The sequence below is a fragment of the Nicotiana attenuata genome, chromosome 2 (assembly GCF_001879085.1).
Source record: "Nicotiana attenuata strain UT chromosome 2, NIATTr2, whole genome shotgun sequence".
Classification (NCBI taxonomy): Eukaryota; Viridiplantae; Streptophyta; class Magnoliopsida; order Solanales; family Solanaceae; genus Nicotiana; species Nicotiana attenuata.
The window spans coordinates 33892428-33906001 of NC_031990.1; positions in this window are offsets into that span (position 1 = coordinate 33892428).

Genomic DNA, 13574 nt, shown 5'->3' on the forward strand with positions numbered 1-13574 from the left:
GCTATTTGTATTCTCTTTACTTAAAAATGTTTGTATAAATATATGAGATTTCACTGTAATAAAATTTTTTCTTCTTGGTACAAAGCAGGATGTGTCTTATATGAATCACTACACTAAGATGTAGCTTAATTATTAACCATATTCCAATCTCCAATGCCTTTTGTGTCACGACACAAAATCCGTTAAAGGTCGTGATGGCGCCGGACACTACTGTCAGGCAAGACAACATTAAGTTAATTAAATTCTCATTTTAATATTTTTGAAATCATAGATTTCCTTCAATTTAACTAGTAAAAGATGAACTTTACAGAATAATTAACAATATATTCAAATTTTAATACTGAGTATCCCATAATCATCCCAGAACCCGGTGTCACAAGTGCATGCACATTTACTAGGAATTTAAAATACAATACAATAACTGTCTGGAATACAAATTTGGACAAAATACAAGTACTCTGAAGGAGACTCTGCTGGCTGCGGATCGTCTCATAAGTTGCAGCTCACCTAAGTCCGCGTATCAACCACGCCGCTGCGACCACAAGGCCACTAGCCATACATGTGCATGTACAACAAAATGTACAGCAAGTGTAGTATGAGTACGAAAACAACGCATACCCAGTAAGTATCCAGTCTAACCTCGAAGAAGTAGTGATGAGGGGTCGACTCCGACACTTATTATGGCCAACAATAATATAGCGATAAGTTATGGATTTTATACGGCGACTGTAAACTCAATAACATGAAGCAGGTAAACAATTCTTTTATCAATAAGAGATTTCCAAATTTATTTCCATCTTTAAACAATTCATATCTCCTGCCAATGAAGCCACATCAATTATCAAATATTCCAAAACAATCAATTAAGTCATGCGCAAATCATGTCGAGGTCGTACGGCCCGATCCAACATAATATTTAAACGCTGCACTGCCGAGGGTCGAACGGCGCGAACCATAGATGCATCTAATTACCCCGCTCGCGAATCATACATGCGACGTGGTCAACATAAATTTAAAGAATTACCCCGCTCACGAATCATACCTACAACGTGGACAAATATAAATTTAATAAATTACCTCGCTCACGGATCATACTTGAGACACGGTCAAATATAACTTTATCATTAAATCATAACCCTTTAATTCTTTTCAAAATAAAGACAATTCAACTTGAAGCTTTTAAATCCTTAAAAATCCTCAACTTAGTTCCATTTGATACAATTAACAACTATAATCAAGTAACGGTGTACACAAAGCATAGTGTAAACCTAAAACTACCCGGACATAAACAGGAATAGTAGCTATATACGGACTCTAGTCACCTCGTGCGTACGTATACCCCACAAATAGAAGAACATATTGAATTATTTTACCTATGGGGTAAATTCCCTCTTACAAGGTTAGAAAGGAGACTTAACTTGCTCCGAAGTTGCATATTCGGCTCCCAAGCCCTTCCGACGACTCAAACCGATGCCCAACGCTCCAAAACTAATCAATAAATGTGCATACCCATAAAGACATATGCTAGTACTCATTATAATCTGATTCATAACAATTTCTAATCCCGATCGAAAAGTCGATAAAAATCATCCTCGGGCCCACGTGCCCGGATTCTGAAAATTTTCGAAGATAAACATTACCTATAACATCACGAACTCAAATATATAAGTTATTCTCAATTCCATTCCCAAATTCGTGGTCGAAATAAAAAAATACCAATTTTTAGGTTTTCTACCAAAACCCCAAATTTCCACTAATTTTCCATGAATTTCCATGTTAAAATCTATACACAATCCAAGTATTTAACTTGCAATAGGTGGGAATCACTTACCTTGACATATATAATGAAGATGGAGCTCCAAAATCGCTCACGGGTCGTCTCCCATGGAGGAAATGAGATGAAATGAGCCAAACCCGTTTTTGCAAACTTATACACTACCAGGCAACCCTTCATCGCGTTCGCGATGAACAAAATTCTCAAAAGCCATTTCCAAACTATTCTCAAACAGCTTCTAGTATAATGGTCATAACTTTTTGTACAAAACTCCAAATGACAAATTGGATAACATTCTGAAAACAATACTCCAAGATCTACAACTTTCATGTTTTGGTCTCCCAATTTCTTACAGATTTCGAGATATAAGCTGCCAAAGTCAGCCTTGTGCAATACAAATTTCTTCTTCATCTTCCCGGACAACCTATAGTGTACCAGCCATAATTAGTTTTTTTATACAAATCCAAATGCTAAATGGTTTACTTTTCTGACAACTAGACACAAAGGGCTACAACTTTCATTTTTTGATCATCTCCAAATTTCTTATAGATTGCGTGATATGAGCCTCCAAAGTCACACCTGTGCAACAGAGATTTCCTTCTTCGCGAACGCGAGATAATCCTCGCGAACGCGAAGAACAACACCAGACATCAGTAAATCAGCATCCAAAGTAGCCCAAAATGATCCGAAACACACTTGAAACACACCCGAGGCCCCCCGGACCCCGTCCAATCACACCAACCTGTCCCAAAACTTGACACAAACTTTCTCGAGGCCTCAAATCACATCAAACAACATCGAAATCATGAATCGCACCCCAATTCAAGTTTAATTAAGTTTAGAACTTCAAACTTCTACATTCGATGCCGAAACCTATCAAATCACGTCCGATTGACCTCAAATTTTGCACATAAGTCACATTCGACATTATGGACCTACTCCAACTTCTGGAATCAGAATCCGACCCCGATATCAAAAAATCCACTTCCGGTCAAACTTATAAAAAACTTTCAAATTCCTAACTTTCGCCAAATGACCCCAAAATGACCTACGGACCTCCGAATCCATTTCCGGATGCGCTCCCAATACTAGAATCACCATACAGAGTTATTCCCAGACTCGAAATCCCAAACGGATATCGATAACATTGAAATGCACTGCTACCCAAATTTATGAAATTCTTCCAAAATGCCAAATTCCACAATAGGCGCCGAAAATATCCCGGGTCATCCAAAACCCCATCCGGACATACCCCCAAGTCCAAAATCATCATACAAACCTGTTGGAACCTTTAATTCCCGATTCCAAGGTCGTTTACTGAGAAATCAAACCTTAGTCAATTCTTTCAACTTAAAGCTTCTGAAATGAGAATTTTCTTTCCAAATCAACCACGAACTTCCCGAAATTAAATTCCGACCACGTGTGAAAGTCATAATGCATGAAGTGAAGCTACTCATGGCCTCAAACTGACGAACGACGGGCTAGAGCTCAAAACGACCGGTCGGGTCGTTACATTCTCTCCCACTTAATTCGTTCGTGCTTGAACGTGCTAAGAACTGCTCCGGAGTTGTCTGAAATCACTGGTTAACACCTCGTGCACCCACCCGTGCTATCACAACTCAGTTGAGCACATTAGCTCGAGGTAAACTTAAGATTTTTCCCTTTTACTTAGCCATATAGGCCTTAGAGCTCAATTCCAACACCCGGAATTCTCTGCCAGGCCTGCTTCTATCATACGAACACTGTATCAATCTCTATGCAATGCACTAATACATGTTTGCATACCTTTGCTGAATCCACACTATGCACAACATAACTCACATAAACATAGTAACATCCTCTGATAACAATAGCCGAAACTTCACGAATTCGATGCTCATAATTCACCTCATGACATATACAAGTCTTGTTCCAACTCTTGCAATACTGCTACGACGGAAAAGATATGCAAAAATTCATGACCAACTGCCGAGTCAATAATTCATTGAGTTCTTTCTCTTGACAAGATCCATTGCCTCATTATGAGCCAAATAACTATATTTGCTCTTTAATATACTTCATATAAATCCCATCGCACTGATCCCAGTTCCAAAAATCTCGTCTCACCCAATATAAGCTGCTCAAGAGATAAGCCACCCCAGACACTGCAAAAAGTCTCATATGATGCCACAGACTGCTAACAAGCCACAACCTTGAATGCGATACGTAAGGAGAAATGAGCTCTGGAAAGAACTTCTCAACCCACGTAACTAATTTAATAAGCGAAAAGATGTTATGAACCTTCCTCATAAATGAGAAGCAAAACACATAAGAATAGATATGGGAAACTGTACTCATCATCACACTGTTGCGGCGTGCAACCCGATCCACACATGATACTGTTGCGGTGTGCAACCCGATCCAACCATGATACTCGTGGCGGCGTGCCACTCGATCCACATATAAGAATCTATAAGGAAATACTTACCGAGCTAGAATGCTCATTACTACAAAATACCCGAATATCAGCTACAAGCACGCTAAGTGCATAATACCATCCCTAGGAAGACAGATAGAGACATACGCTACAAAGCTCAAGTACAACTAAGGTGCGATATATGATCTGAATCTCGTGAGCCATCTTGCACACATAACACCATCTCTACGCAAAACCCCAACACATATGAAATTCATCAAGTCGTTTCACAACTCACACGGCATAATATATATGATTAAATGAAATAGCCGACAACGAAATAACATCCAACATCCGAACACTCCTCCATAAGGAGCGCTATGCTAAAATGAATACATTCGGCATGATATAGAGCGCATACTCACATTTAGATCCATCCACGGACCCCAAGTAGATTTTGATCATACTGCACTAGGCTAGTAACCTTTCAAGGATTCACAATAACCCTCTTTACCATGACACACAAGAACAACCGTCAAATTCGAAACAACTTCTATAGTCCACCACCAAATGAACTGGGCGCCCTTTAGGCATAAATTCTCACATTATCGATAGTACCACAATCTCCATACTTGGTTTTCAATCTTTAATCAATTAAGTGACTACCTGTCACTCTTATACCATCTTCCCGTGGGATACGCCCCCACGACCTTTCGCGCCAGGTAACAATCTACACACATACCACCGGCCATACTAATGTTGTAACACGAATCAAGGATTCGCAAATCAATACTCAAATCCTCTTACACAGGACACTGATCTCAGGTGACGCTAAAGACAATACCAGCTTACTCTAACCATCTGAATCTTTTTTCCCTGCTCATTCGAGCTGGTGATATTCTTGTCGACACCCAAACCGCAACCTTGATCTTAACTTCCAACTCCCCTGCTACTCGATGCACTTAATCATGCCAATGCGCAAGAGTACAAGAATTTCATCATAATTCCTGATCCACCAATAGGGTAAACACTTCATCATATAGAAACTTGTATACGGCAAAATCGGAGGGTCCATTTTCCCGTCATTAAGGCATTTCAGAAGATCACCTCGAGGCCTTGAGGCTACAAAGATGCGCTCGAGTCTCCTTCCTCGGAGCTTGTCGACACCCGACCTGAAGGGAATATCGACCGAGGCCAGAGTAAAAGTTGGGAGTTCCCAAGACACATGACTGTGTCTGACAAAGCATAGCCAGCCTACTCTGAGCCCTAATCGGGGTGTCACGTCTAGCTGTCCCATTTCCATATCTTTATAATTAATGTATGTCATACCATATAAGATTTCCTTCTTCTATATAAAGGGGATTCCTACCATTTTGTAGACAACTGATGTTGCTCCAACTATTCTACACGAAATATATGATAACTCTCTCACTCTCTCTAACCTACTCTCTCGATATTGTTGCTCTTATTTACTATCTTCATACTTGTTCTTCATTTATTGCTTATCATTGGCCATAAAGAGCCTCCTTTAATTATATCACGGCTGTTAGCCCTTCCCCGACTGCCCCTAATAGCCCGAGCCCGAGCCCGGGAATCGACCTCGAGGCCCCAAGCCGACTAGCTCGAGGCCCTGAACAACTAACTCATCGGTTCGACTATAGCTCTATTTTAGCTCGCATTTCGTCCTTAAACTTCATACACATAGCATCAACTGCTTAACAACTAGCATAAAATTAGATCACGTATTTTTAGAATCCCATCAACAAATTTAATTGTTATAACCATTTTCACGATAAACAGTTTGGCGCCCACCGTGGGGCTAAAAATAATAGTGATTATTTTCTTGCTGGTTTCGTTACACAACGCAAGTTATCTTTCACACCTTTTCTTGTCCAAGATCTTCGATTTCAGGTTAATATGTCTGGCTGAGTAAATAGAGTTGAGAACGACGACCTCGAAAATCACGAAGAAAATGGTGTGGCTGTTCCAATTGTCGGTACGCCACCACGGAACCCCGAGAACGCACCTGGACCGATTCCAGTCGACGCGGGCATGTCACACCTCCTTTTTCCTAACCCCGGAAGGGTATAAGGGAGTTTTTTTCCAATTAAAGTGACAATCGAAATGGGATTATTTATATTAAATTCAGAGTCTCCACTTGATATAATTTATGGTGTCCCAAGTCACCGGTTCAAATCCCGAATCGAGGAAAGATTGACTCTGTTTTATAGTCCGCGAACACAGAAATTCGGGTAAGGAATTCTGTTAACCCGGGAGAAGGTGTTAGGCATTCCCGGGTTCCGTGGTTCTAGCACGGTCTCTCAACTATTATTATTGGCCTATTTATCTGATTTTAAAACACTTTTAAGACTATGTGCATTTTTTAATTTTTATAACCGCTTTTATTTATCTAAGGAATTATTTCACGGTTATTTAAAACACACCGTAAGCCACGCTACATGAAATGCACCTGTGAGTCACGACACGTTCAATTTAACCTTGTTGGAAATTAGAATCGGGTCACATGAAATGCACCCCCGGATTTTAATAGTATCCATGACAATTAAATAATTAGCGCACCTAAAGCAAACTACGAGATTTATTTTAGTATCTAAATTATAACATTCAGGAGGGTCATAGATGATTTAAATTGCTTATGGCACGCCTCGAATCTCTTTCTTCAAGTGATTTCTTGATCTAATCTTTGAGGGCCATAAATTATAAGTCTTGTTTGATATGGCACACCTCAAACTAATTAAAAGAATCAAAACTAATTAAAGGGTCTAAAGGAGTTCAAATTTATTCCAAGTTAGTGTTCAATCCAAACCTAGTGATTAATAGACCCACATTGGACGAGATCAGGTATTTGGTTACTTGAAAGAGCCTGGGCTAGCAGAAAGCCCAATGTCATTTGCAAGCTTCCATGACAAAATACAAAAGAAAGCTGGGCTCAACATGAAGCCCAGACTGAGAATAGAATCAACGAGAGGTATTTAGGCATAAATGGGCTAACGTCAACGGCCCAGTGGCACAACTAATCGTGCTTGCCTGAAGCAAATTACATCACATGAGAACCTTGGTATTGAATCATGTATTTACAAAGTGTGAATGAAAATAAAACGTCCGATCAACTTAAAAATGAAAAAACGCAGGAATTGGGGAAAGGGCCACCTTGATTTAGGCCCATGACAAGCCTCATTTGAAGACTCAGCTAAATTTCCCTATTACAGCCCAAGTTCTTGCGAGTTTTAATCAAATGTAAAGCATATTTCAATGCCAAATCACCTTACTATAATGAAGATGCAGCACCTGATGTTATAATAACTCATACACAATTTATCTCATTGTTAAAACGTAATAGAATTCAACTTTTAATCAAATAATAACATGATTTCAAAAATACATCTACTAGCATGGATTCAACTCTGTCCAATTCCAGTCCTTTAAAGCATGAATATTTACTGATTTCATGCCAAACATGTCAAATATTCAACTGCTCAAGCTCATGAGACAGCCTCACAAACCATGGTTTAGCACAGTCTCAAAATCACGATTAGAGTTCTTAGTTTAAACACACAAATCCTGAATCTTACTAGGGAATAGGGTGTTGATGCTAATATTTAGTTACAACTAGAAATACTGGCTACCAAACTAATTAATACATGTAATGCTAAACAAAAGAAGACAAAATCTGGAAGGGAAGTCTAATTTCATTTAATCACATTGAAGCTCCAACTTCATTTTGCATTTTCAAAGTTTGAAACATACCTGAAACAACCAAAAATAGTCACAGTAATTCAGCAAGGAACTAATAATCTCAGCAGATCTTAAAACAGCAACAAGCAGTAGTTCATCAATCAGCTTTTCATGTTTTGAACCCAGAAGAAAACAACAATTTACTCTAGCTTTTAAAACCCAAGAAATATCAACAACGAGCTGCAATAGAACAGTACTTGATGCTTTTTTTATTTTTTTCTTTCTAATTTGCTACTTATATCAATGTGTATAGTTTCAGCTGTTTGCTAAATTTTTGGTATCTAATCTCTGCCTAGAAGAATGCAGGAAGTAAACCTTTTATAGACAGATTTTAGGGCAGCCAAATTGATTTTAACATTACCCCTTCCCCAGTTTCCTTTTTTCATTTCAGACCCTGTAGTTAAAACCTGTTTGTTAAACCACCCCCAATCCCACCTTCCTGGAAACTTCCCAAACGGTTAAGGAAGATTCCCCTTATTAAATTCTCCCAAATACCCTTAAAATTCCTGTTATTAACCTTCAACAAATCAAACCTGGGTCAAATTAACCCAAGACCCAACCCAAAATGACCGGGCTTCTTTGAACCGGGTCAGAGACGACCCAAAAGCCCAATCAAACGAAGTGACCAAACCCAAAACCAATTTCAGTGATTTATGAAAAGAAGAAAAAGAAGAAAATCAGAATTAAACGATATTAAACTCAATAATTTATGAAACTAATCTAGAAGGCTAGGATTAATCCAAATTAATATACCGAAACAAAACCTAACTAGAAGGTTAAAATAGGGATGAATCTCAAATGAACACAATTAAATTTGCGGACTAAAGAAGGTGAGAAATCAACTGACTCACCAGAGAAATGAAGAAACAATGGTGAAATATACGTTTATGCATGAACCAAAAGTGCGAGACAGCTTGGTGCCCTAATCCGCTCTAATTGACCACTCAAAGGTCTTTTCTCCCAAGGAACCCGGCCTTGCATGGAGCTCTGACCGAATTTTTTGGAGGAAAAGACTCATGAGAGTCCAAATCCTTGAGAAAGCAACCCAAACGAACCCCCCGAACTTGAATGCTGAGGAAAGAACAAACCCAACGACTTCCGACAAAACTGCCCTTTCTTAGATCTGAAACCTAGGGTTTTCTGGGGTGTTTTGGAAAGAATTGGGTCGATATATGAGATGAGGAGGAGGAAAAGGTTATGGGGTGTGATTTTTGGCGGATTTAGAGGAGGTTGAGAGGTGGCCGTCGACTGAGGGTTTGGGGATTTTAGTGCGGCGGATTGATTAAGGTTTGGTTAGGTTTAGGGAATGGGAGATGAACGGGGGGGGGGGGGTGAGCTAGTTCCGACATTTAAATACAAATGTTCCCCCAGTTCCCAACCGTTTGATCAATGGAGATCAACGGCTGGGATCAAACGCCTCAAAACGGCGTCGTTTGGTCAGGACGGGGACTGGACTGGGTTTGGGGATTCGGCCTGGGCGGATGGGGTCAAAATTGTTTGGATTTTCTACTGACTTGGACCAATTTCAGTCTTTAAATCAACTCTCAAATTTCCCTTTATTTTGTTTTTCTTTTTCCCTTTTAAATCAATTAAAACCTAAATTAAACTCTTAAATTAAAATAACTTACAAATTAAGCTAATTACCCACCATAGTATTTTCAAGAATTAATTAACTCCTAAATTAGAAGAACAACTACAAATTTAAAATTAAAAGGCTAAAAATGCAAAAGTGAACCATTTTTTGTGATTTTTTATTTTTATAAAATAACTAATTTACTAATTAGCCTAAAAATGTAAAAATAAATCCCAAATGCAATGCAGGGTATTTTTTGTATTTTTCATGGTTTAAATAAATTAAGCATGCACAGACAAATGCAAACAATTAACGAAATTCCTACGAAAAATCTACAAAAATTGCAAATTATGGGAAAAATTATTTTCTTGAATTTCTGGGAGTAATTCATATAGGGCAAAAATCATGTGCTCACAGCTACCCCTCTTTGCTCGGAAACGCGAAGAGTTTTCGTGCAAAGATAAAGTGAGCGGATACGAGCGATTTTTGCCCGTTTGAATACTCCGTGGGAAGCATTTTGAAAAGATTTGACCGCACCCTGCTTCCGAGGTTGCCTACATATCCCTGGCTATAAAGTAATCAGGTCAGTGTAGTTCGGGAAGTTTCGGTAGCTGGGACTACCAAGAAACTGTTATTTCACTGTTGCTGTTGCTACTACTGCTTGCTGAACTCCTTATTACACCAAGGCAAAATAAAAGAAGCTAGACTAAACTATGATCTATGAATTACAAGAATCCTATCTATATCTTCAAACTTGATCTTGCCGTTTCTGCTGCTCTGTTGACTTGTACTCTCCAGGTGAAATTCCTTTGTTGCTGACTTGAATTGTATTCTGAAGTGCTTTCCTTTATTCTCCAGGTGGCACCTGATTGCTAATATTTAAACTGTATTCCTTCGAAACTTGGACTGCCTTCTCCTTGTTTTCCAGGTGGCGCTTGATTGCCAATACCTGCATTATTTTCCTTGAAACTTGAACTGTTTTCCCTTTGTTCTCCAGGTGGGCTCCTGATTGCTGTCTTCCCTGAACATTGCTACTCTCCCTTTATTCTCCAGGTGGGTGCCTGATTACTAACGTTTGCATTGTTTTTCCTTGAGACTTGGACTGTTTCCCTTTGTTCTCCAGGTGGCACCTGATTTCAACACTTGAATTGCTTTCCATTTGTTCTCCAGGAGGGCGCCTGATTACCAACATTTGAATTGCTTTCCCTTTGTTCTCCAGGTGGGCGCCTGATTTCCAACACTTGAATTGCTTTCCCTTTGTTCTCCAGGTGGGCGCCTGATTACCAACACTTGAATTGCTTTCCCTTTGTTCTTCAAGTGGGCACCTGATTACCAATACTTGAACTGCCTTTCCCTTTGTTCTCCAGGTGGGCGCCTGATTACCAACACTTGAACTGCTTTCCCTTTGTTCTCTAGGTGGGCGCCTGATTACCAATACTTGAAGTGCTTTCCCTTTGTTCTCCAGGTGGGCGCCTGATTACCAACACTTGAACTACTTTCCCTTTGTTCTCCAGATGGGCGCCTGATTACCAACACTTGAACTGCTTTCCCTTTGTTATCCAGGTGGGCGCCTGATTACCAACACTTGAATCGCTTTCACTTTGTTCTCCAGATGGGCGCCTGATTACCAACGTTTGAATTGCTTTCCCTTTGTTCTACAGGTGGGCGCCTAATTACCAACACTTGAATCGCTTTCCCTTTGTTCTCCAGGTGGGCTCCTGATTGCTGACCTCCGTTGCACATTGCTACTTTCCCTTTGTTTTCCAGGTGGGCGCCTGATTACCAACAAAACTGACAAAACAAAAGAAATTTTTCTGCCCCAGTTTGGTAGCTGGGGACATCTGTAAATATTAATCGAATCATGTTGCCCAATATCTCTAAGAGTTTAAAAGCTAGGTCCTATTATCCAGGAGGGTCCTGAAAATTAAAATCAAATCTCATCTTAAGGGTGAAAATTTCAGAGCTAAATTCAACTTCCTAAAGGTGAAACTTATGCTAAATCTCATCATCTAATGGAGGTTTTAAAACTAAGTCTCATTATTCAGGAGGGTCCTGAAAATTTCAACTTGAATCTTATCCTAAGAATGAAAACTTCAAAGCCAGCTTATATTTCCTCAAGGCAGAGCTTGTGCTAGATCTTGTTACACATGAATGCTTTGAATTTTAACTAGGTCCCATTGTCCAGGAGGGTCCTGAGAACTTCAAATTGAATCCCATTATCCAGGCAGGCCCTGAGAATTTACGAACGAACCTGTTCGGTACATGCTTTCCCCGCGGAGGATTCCTCGGAATAAACAAAATTTCCTGCCCCTGTTTTAACTAAAGAAAAATTTATCAGTTTAAAAATGTGGTGGTTAGCTTGCGGCATTATTGCTGGAGGTGGCCCTCTCGCTGCTGTGCTTTGCTTTGACTGGCTGCCTTGAACTGGCCAAGAATTGTTTGACTTTCTGATTGACTCTCAATCGCAGGGCCTTGGATGACCCGAGTGCTCTACACCCAAGCCATTGTTTTACATTTGTGACCCTTCTACCTGAACCTCTGTATATCCCACAAGATTACTAAACCATTCGACCAATGAAACTTTCACTGACACCTTATTTCCCACTTTACATCATGCTATCTCTGGTATATTTTGGCCACACTTTGCTTTGTGCAATTTGGAAGTTGGTAGTAAGCTTAGAAATCCTTTCTTACTTGCTTAAACAAGGCTGACATTGGAAAAGCCTTAGAGAAATAAACCCAAAAGAAATGAAATGCAATGACTTCAAGAGTTAGGAATAAAGAAGAAAATCCAAAACTGGATGGCTGTTTAAGGGAGAAAAGGAAGAGAAACTTATCTGAGTGGAGCAGCTGGTACCAATGATCATGACATGCATTTCGGATTATTTAGCCCAGCCCATTCAACCAATCAACTTTTAGTTGTCATACTTTATGCCCCGGGATTTTCATAACCCAATCTCTTCGCTGTTGACACCCAATTTTTCCCTATATATTTTCAATATGCAAAATACTTTCAAAATAGCATATATATATATATATATATATATATATATATATATATGCATATATAAGTATGTCCAAGCATTTTATTATTTTTCCCATAATTTTTTAAGGTTTTCAAACTGATTTATTTCCCTTTTTCATCCATAAAATCCCAAAATTATGTCCAAAATTACTATTTTTGATGATTCATTTATTGGATTCTTATATTTATGCCAAAATATGGCTAAGGTAATTTTTTACTATTTCATTTAGTATTTTTTAAAGTTAATTGCACATAATTGCAATATTAGCCATTTTTAGGTTTAAATTTGTCTCATGTTTATAAAATGGGATCCTATATTTTTAAATTGTTAATTATATATTATAAATCATGTTAGTGCTTTCAATTTATTTTCAGAAATTTACTTACTATTTTTTATAAATTAAAAGGAAAAAGTGGCTATTTAAATTTTAGCCCAAATTGGGTTTCAATTATAACCCAAATCAGGCCCCAATTACCCCAGCCCAATTCTAATTAAACCCCGACCCAATTTCAATTAAATCGACCCAAACCCGGATCCCTACCTATCCTCTTTAATCCAGGCCATTGATCATTCAGATCAACGGCCAGCATTCACCCTTTCCATTTTCAACCCTGAACGACCCCTAAACCTAAATCATTTCTCACCACCCGCTGCCTTTGAATCCCTTTACCTCTCAATTCTCTCTGCAACCTCATATGAACCCTAGCCACCACCACCTAATTCCACCCTAATCCACCTCAATCCCCACCTAATCCATGGTCTCCTATGGCCGTTTGAGGTGTATACCGGCCTCCTGCATCTCATGGTGGCCCGTTTGTGCGATTCCATTGCCAGATCTCAAAGAGATCTGGTCCAGCCCTTGCTCAACATCCATTCATGGCCTTTCTCCGGCCATCCCTGGTCTTTCTCCGACCATCTGTGGCCGTTCAAGTCAGATCTTTGACTTTTCTGGCTAGATCGGTAACTTTCAAGTCTTTCTCACTTTTTCTGGGTTTTCTGAAACCCTAGCTCTAAGACCTTTCAATTTTCTTTCAGATCTATCTTAGATCT